The following is an 8014-nucleotide window of genomic DNA, read 5'->3' on the forward strand; positions in this document are numbered from 1 at the left end:
CTTTTCCAGTGAATTAAATTCTTGTCAACGTTTAGCATGAGTGACATAGGAACATCACATAATTTTTTGTATTTTTTTTTACACCACTGATTAGGATTAAAGCATGGCTTCATTTTCTTGAAGGTATATGAAAGAATATATTGTGTTGCACCATATGGCCGTGTCTACATTTATATAATGTTTCCAATGCTACAGTTAAATGATGTCGTAGTAACATGTCATAAAACATGTACATTGTAAACTGTGATATCTAAAATGATAAGTATTTTACTTTAGATCACGAATCTACTATATGTTAGCAAATGAATTAACTACATGTTTAATATATTAAACTATGTTTAGATTTAAATTATTGGAACATAGGGAATGAAAAGAAGATTCAAGTTTTTAGAGTCACCAATCTTAAATAAACGTACAGGAGTAACTGTGGTCGTCAATTAGAACTAGGGTGAGCACGCCGATTGTTGTTTCATGTCACCCAGCTGCACATGTGCAGTAAAGTGCTACACAACATTTCTAAGCGCTTATACATCCCACATCCTGCAGTTAAATGCTTTACATGTGCTTGTCTGCAACATGTAAAAAACATTGTGTCTTAAAAAAAGGCTCCAATGTGTGCTGTCAGATCATTTTAGCTATATATCCCCAGATACACCCAAGTAAGACAAACATTTTGTTTTACCATGGTCATAGATGAGTATTAAAAGTGTTTGGTGATGCTCTTTCAAAGTATTGGGCGTCACTAAGAGGAAACAAAATATCAAAGCACTTTTTACTGTCCCCATTGGCTACTATTATGACATGGCTTCGTGACTTTATTCTTTATGAGAAATCCTACTGATGTTAAGTAATTCTGGAGAAATATTTAAGGGGAAGTCACAAATTTTTGTGTTACCACAATTAATTGTCTGGAATAGGTTGGGCTGAGCTGGCTGTTCTTATTGGATAGTTAACAATGTAAGTATGTGGTATATAGAGTCATCCAGGAGATTCTTGTGCAATATCTTGATGTGGTCAGTTAAGTTTAAGCTGAATTATTCTGGGTTACCAGAACTAGAAGTTGCAAATTGGTAAACAGACCTCTTAAAGCACTTCTTTTCATAAAGACAGTGTCCATATATATTTTTTTATATGTGTAGAGAAGGTAGAGTACAGGACACGTCTATTCTAGACTAACAGTTTTAATAGTGCAGCAGTGTACTCACTGTGTGTACTCACTGTGTGTACTCACTGTGTGTACTCACTGTGTGCTGTGACTTTGCTTTGGTGAATGAAGGGTGTGCATCTTACTGAAATGTGTCATGATTAACATAAAATATTGTACTAAGATTGTGTCTGGGTAGTATCATTATGCGTAGACAATGTGCATACATTTTAACTACCTTCTCGCATTAGTTTTCTTGTAGTTATCTTTTGTGATTTATTTATTCCTTCTCAATTGCTGATGTTTCAGTTGTAATTTGGAAAATGAGATTTTCTAAGTAGATGCTAGTCTCCAGTAGTCAACCATAATCACTATATCAAAAGAGGTTCTGATACAGTAGTACAGTATTTTACGACGATTAGCATAGTTTTCCAAATGTGGCGCTTTTCGATTATATTCATTTTGTTATTTTGGGTGCATGCTCCTCTCGTAAGGCAGTTTTCTGGTGGCAGAGCTTTCAGCTTTTTATCAGTAGCACCGTATATAATGCAAATTTATTATACTGTGCTTTCAAAAGAGGTAATTTTTGCATCACAATGGTGTTCTGGTCCCCAAGTCGCTGTATTAGCTAGATATGCCGAATAACATCCTCTTAAAAACAGCCATATTCTTACCAGCACAGACTGACAAGGGTTAAGATCCCTGTGTTACATGTATACACGCATCATGCAAAAGGCTGCTCTCCAGCTCTTGTGGAAGTGCAACTCCCTTGATACTTTTAATGCTTCTAATCACTGCATCCTCTGACAATGAAGCAAATACTTAAGACGTGATGCGTGTTTTCACATCTATCATGCAGCATTACTGTCATTGACCATTTTACACGTATCCACCAGCAAATAATTTTCAGATGGTGATCTTAGCTGTAAAGAATAATACAATCTCTTCTTGAATCCAAAGCTTTCACTTGTACTTCACAAATAAGAATGCTCTCCCTGTCTGTCTTCTCTTTCAGCATCACATTGAGACAGCACAATATCACTCTTTCCCTTATCTGCAGCACATTAATATAATGAGCACATGAGGAAAGGTCAGCACTTTAAGAATTTATTTACAGCCTTTGTCCTTTTGATCTCTGTTACTAACTAAGCCCGATCCCTCATCTAAGGACAAGAAGCCAGGACAATAGAGCCGTAGATCACTTTATGTAGGCTGTGGCACCTCGCTCCTTCTTTAAAGAGACTCCATTAGGAACGATCGATTGGCTCAGACATTAGAAGCATAAGAGAATCAGTTTCACTTTCTAGACAGAGCAGCTAAATCTCCTAAGAAACAGCCATTAGCTGTAACTATCATCCTATAAGCATCCCACCAGCACATCAAAAGCACATGAAACTAAGTTCGGTTGCTTTATTCATTTATATTTATTTTTTTCATGTTATTCCAGCACAATGGATATAATTACATCTAATATTATTATGTATATCTTTTCAATTAAATTAAGTAAAATAATGTCTGTATATTATTATTTTTATAACAATGCAAATATTTTACTGCATGGGGAACATTAAGATTTTTTTCATAATAATGCATTTTGCTGCATGAGAAACATTAAGATTTTTTATAAACAATGCAAATATTTTGCTGCATGGGAAACATTTTTTTTATAGAGATGCATTTTATACATCCATGTTGTTTAGCTGATATGCTGTAGTTCATAATTACCTGTCAACAAAACAGACCAATAGCAATTTTATTTGTGTTTGTGACCTAATTTTCCATATTTTGGATGTATTTTCTACAGAGTATTCAGATCTTTAAAACAGTTCCCAGGTTATTTTGCTAAAGGAAAATATAATCAGTAGTGGCTATTGTTGTGCCCTTGTTCTGAATTTTAATCTCCAATTTGAGTAAAATACATATAGGAGTCCATTTTGCTGCACTCAAAGCAACGCACATGCATTCTATTTTTATTGGAATTCGAACATGAGAAATCTATCTTGTTTCCTCCTCGTCATGCCTGCTTTTGCTTACCAGAAAATGTGCTTATGTACGCTTCCTTCGCATGTGCTGTAGCTTATTGTCTTGACTCCTATATATATGCAAGTTGAACACATGAGCTGCACTGTTTAATTATTGTACCTTTTACTTGCTGATATCAAAAAAATTATCAAAATCCTACTAACAAACAACAAAATCTCTCTCTCAATCGACAATCTTAAATGTAATGTACAGTAGTACTGCTGGCTTGGTGCCATAGAAATTGGGGTACTGTGACATAGTAGCAAACTAAGCAATACATAATCACAACCACAAATATTTAAACAGCTGAGCTCAGAACTTTATTCACTATATCTTCTAATTCTTGAACAATATCTTCCAAACCATTATGCTATAGATCTTAGTAACATAGTTCATAAGGTTGAAAAAAGACCAAAGTCCATCAAGTTCAACCTATATACATATTGTGTCCCTACTGTGTTGTTCCAGAGGAAGGCAAAAAAACCTTTATGAAGCAGATGCCAATTGCCCCATACCAGGGGTCAACGTTCTGTCCCTATTAATCTAATATACATAACTTGTAATATTATTGCTTTCAAGAAACACGTCCAGGCTCCTTTTGAACTCTTTTATTGAGTTTGCCATAACCACTTCCTCTGGCAGAGAGTTCCATAATCTCACCGCTCTTACTGTAAAGAACACCCGTCTGTGCTGGTGTAGAAACCTTCTTTCCTCCAACCGTAGAGGATGTCCCCTTGTTATAGATACAGTCCTGGGTATAAATAGGTCCTGGGAGTGATCTCTGTACTGTCCCCTTATATATTTATACATAGTTATTAAATCCCCCCTAAGCCGTCTTTTTTCCAAACGAAATAACCCTAATTCTGATAATCTTTCTGGGTACTGTAGTCCTCCCATTCCCCTTATTACTCTGGTTGCCCGTCTTTGAACCCTCTCCAGCTCCACTATATCTTTCTTGTACACTGGTGCCCAGTACTGTACACAGTATTCCATGTGTGGTCTGACTAGTGACTTGTACAGTGGTAGAATTATTTCCTTGTCGTGGGCATCTATGCCCCTTTTGATGCACCCCATGATTTTATTTGCCTTAGCAGCAGCTAATTTGTCATTTTACAGAAGTGCGCATCTCTAACTAGACCTATCCACAGAGCAAGCCGTTGCTGGTAAATAATATTACGTCTATCAATGTTTATTTTGTGAATTATTCAATGCATTCAAATGTCTACCAAGTGTGCATTTCTGGAATATGCACTGTGATGGCACAGACAAGCTCTGTATGAAATTACTGTACAACAGACACCACCATGTGGCAGAAGAAGATCATCCATTAGTTAACATAAGGTAAGTACAAATACAGCCATTGGAATCAGAAGTTGTATTTGATTGTACAATAGTCTAAATATACAGTGTCTGGGTTTAAATGCACAGCAATAAAGACCGCTAATGTGTCCTGCAGAGACCTATTAAATTAAATCTTATGTATTTAATAGTTCATTATTGAACAGTATTAAATAATACTGATATATAATTAGAAAATGGTAAACTCTACGTTGCTGCAATGTTTTGTCTTTTTTCAAAAACACCAAAGCAGGCAGATGCAGCCTCATTTACTGACATTTTTCAAAAATCATGCCTATGTAGTAAAGCTGATTACTAAATGCCACGAAGACATACGGATGTATAACAACAAAAAAATAAAACTAAAGGGATAACACTTTGCATGTATACCTGTTGTAAAATTTAAATAAATCTGCAGTGCTCAAACTAATAAAATGTTCTTGACATAAACAAATTTGCCTGGATATTGTATAGAATTCTAAAGCTAAACATGCACACTTTTGTAGGTGACTCTGTGCTCGGTTGATAGCTATTGTTTAATACTGGAAAGAATAAGGATGCAGGGCACTGGTAGCCAGAAGTTACCCAGCATTGTGGGTAATAAGTTACTTAGTTAGTACCCAGTTCTACATACCATAGGGGCCACAGGCCAGAGTAAGGTGACCAGATTTTTGAATTGAAATCTGAGGAAATTTTTTTAAATTGGCAAATGGTAAAAAAACCCCTATTTTATAGGCATACTTTCTTCAAACTATATACATGCAGTGTATTTGGTATGTGTTTATGAAGTGATTGTATGATATATATGTTATTTTTCACATTTTGTCCATGATATAAAAAAATACTTTTGAGCAGGGCCAGATTAAGAGCATCGTGGGCCTGGTGCTGAGGATTTTGGTGGGTCTTTTTATAGAAATAAATAAAAGAGAATCTTCTCAGCTTCAATGTGTACTGAATAAAGATGACATCAGTGTTAGTCAGATAATATAGGATAGAATCTTATGTGAAATAAGTCATCATACATGGGACACCTCAAGTCACAATTTAGTGCCTGCGAGCTTGCGAGCAGGGCTCTCTCCACCAAATGTATCGGTTTGTCTTAGTCTGTCAATTCTTGTCTTGTCATATCCCTTGAATTTATGTATTGTATTAAGCGCTGCGTAAACTGTTGGCGCTATATAAATAAAGGATAATAAAAAATAAAAAAATAGTGCCACTAAACCTTTTAAATGAAATATGCAGATTGAAATAGAGTAAATAAAACAATACCTTTACTTAAATTCAGGAGGGTGTTTTATCTCTGGAAAAGTAAAAATTTAATAGTTCTATTTATTTCTACAGTAAGTACCAGGAAACAGATGATCAAATACACACACCAGGGCAGGCTCTGCTACATCGACGCCCAAACACACACACCATGACAGGCTCTGCCACACCGACACCCAAACACACACATACCAAGAGACGTTCTGCCACATGAACACCCAAACACACACCAGGACAGGCTCTGCCACCATGACACCCAAACACACACACCAGGACAGGCTCTGCCACACCGACACCCAAACATACACATAGCAGGACAGGCTCTGCCACGCCAACACCCAGACACACACAGCAGGGCAGGCTCTTCCACACCGACACTTCTCTTGTGCCACCCAGGGGAAGCAGGAATGGAGCAGGGTCATGTGAAGTGACGTAAATTGATGTGACTCTGCTGGGTTCCTACTTCCCCTGGGCGGTACAAGAGACTCTGCTCGCACACACTGCATAGGAAGCAGCAGGGGTTGCGGAAGTGAACGTTAATCCGGCCCTGCATCCGGGGACATCATTTGTCTGAGGACAATTTGAAGACTGTTCCCAGAAACTGGGGATGTCTGGTCAATCTAGGCCAGAGGCCTTATGGTCATACCTGGGAAAATCTGGGCTCCGGCCACTCGGAGCCTACCCTTGCGGCCCATGGCAAGGACTGCCCACTGATGTCAGTGGGCGGTCATGCTGACATAGGGGGAAACACCTTTATGTAAAGTGGAAATGGGCGGGGAGTGGAGCGTGTTAAGAACCCGCTTCCGTGACCCCGAGGATTCGGGTGTTGACCTGGAGAACTCCAGACCAAACTCGGAGAGTTCTTGGGTATGCTTATGGTTAATACACATCAATAGCTGAAAATTACAATGGAAGTAGAACAAAAAGTGAATGATCTTCGCTGTCTGTATGGCTTTAACATAGAGTGTCTTGTTGACAGCAGGGTAGAATTCTGTGGAATCACCCCAGATCACGTCTACAGGTTCCAAATCGGATTACAGATAAACATCTGAAGACTGGAGAGGAGCGAAAGTCTGGAAACCAGTGGCAAGAGGTATATTAACTTGTGGTTAGGTAGAAACAAAAGTCTAGGACTTGAGATAATTGAATAAGTTGGGTCACAAGCCAGGTTCGGGATAAACTTGTGGTTAGGTGGAAGCTGAGGTCAAGGACTGGAGATATCTGGATGGTCACGAACAGCCAAAGGTCAAACTGGTGTAACAAAATAAGCAGGATCCAAAATAGCCCTCCAATTCCAATCCCTGCATCTGGGGTGAAAATGAGGCTTGGAGGACAATATTGTGTATGTCACTTTAAGAGTGACATGCACAGAACCTGTAAGTGCAGCAGCATACCTGTGGGGACTGGATGTTACAACTTTTTACCCAATTTTTTTTTCTGTTGGTGTCCCATCTGATTATATGAGTATTCTCTTAAAGAATGTTGTATGTCATTAATATCTATTAAATGTGTCTCATAATGCATGCAGATGGACAATGTCACTGTACACATCTCCAAGATGTGATTTACATATCCATTACAAAGCCCTCAAAGTGTCCTTGTGTGTATTTCATATACAACCCCTTAAAAAAGTGTGCATGTGTATTTTATATATATAGTATTGTGGATTCTAACATATGTATCATAGTGTCATTTCATTTTCTCCTAGAAGAGTGGTCTTTTCCTCCATACTCCATAAAATTCCAATGTTTCAACATATTTCCAGAAATGTCTGGGTTGCTCTTTAATTAGTATAAGTGAATCAGTGAAAAAAAACAAAACAGTTAACTCAACTGCTTGAAAAATATGAACTGGCGAGATTGCCTTTGGGATTGAAATTGAAAATCACTGCCCTTGAAACTCATTGGACCTTTATTTGACATTTTCATTTTTCACACGTTGAGAAGGCAACTTTGGAGGTCTGTTGTGGCTTAAGTATAGAAGGGCAGCTACACACAAGCCTGGTTTAATTATTAGACAGTATTTTTTCTAACCTTAATCACTTGAAAAGTTTGCCTAGAGTATCTAAAGTGTTAGTGAGCAATTGCTCCCATCTAATTACTGGATATATATGTCAGATTATAAAACAATATGAGGGTTATCTGTAATAGGAGCATTTTGAAAATAGTCATACTGATCAAATGCTCCTGCTGACTGAAACATTCCATTGTCAACGACTGTGAGACTGTTCTTAAACTAAGCCAC

The sequence above is a fragment of the Sceloporus occidentalis genome, unplaced genomic scaffold, assembly GCF_023333645.1.
Source record: "Sceloporus occidentalis isolate IW3139 unplaced genomic scaffold, rSceOcc1.0.p SCAF_38, whole genome shotgun sequence".
NCBI lineage: Eukaryota > Metazoa > Chordata > Lepidosauria > Squamata > Phrynosomatidae > Sceloporus > Sceloporus occidentalis.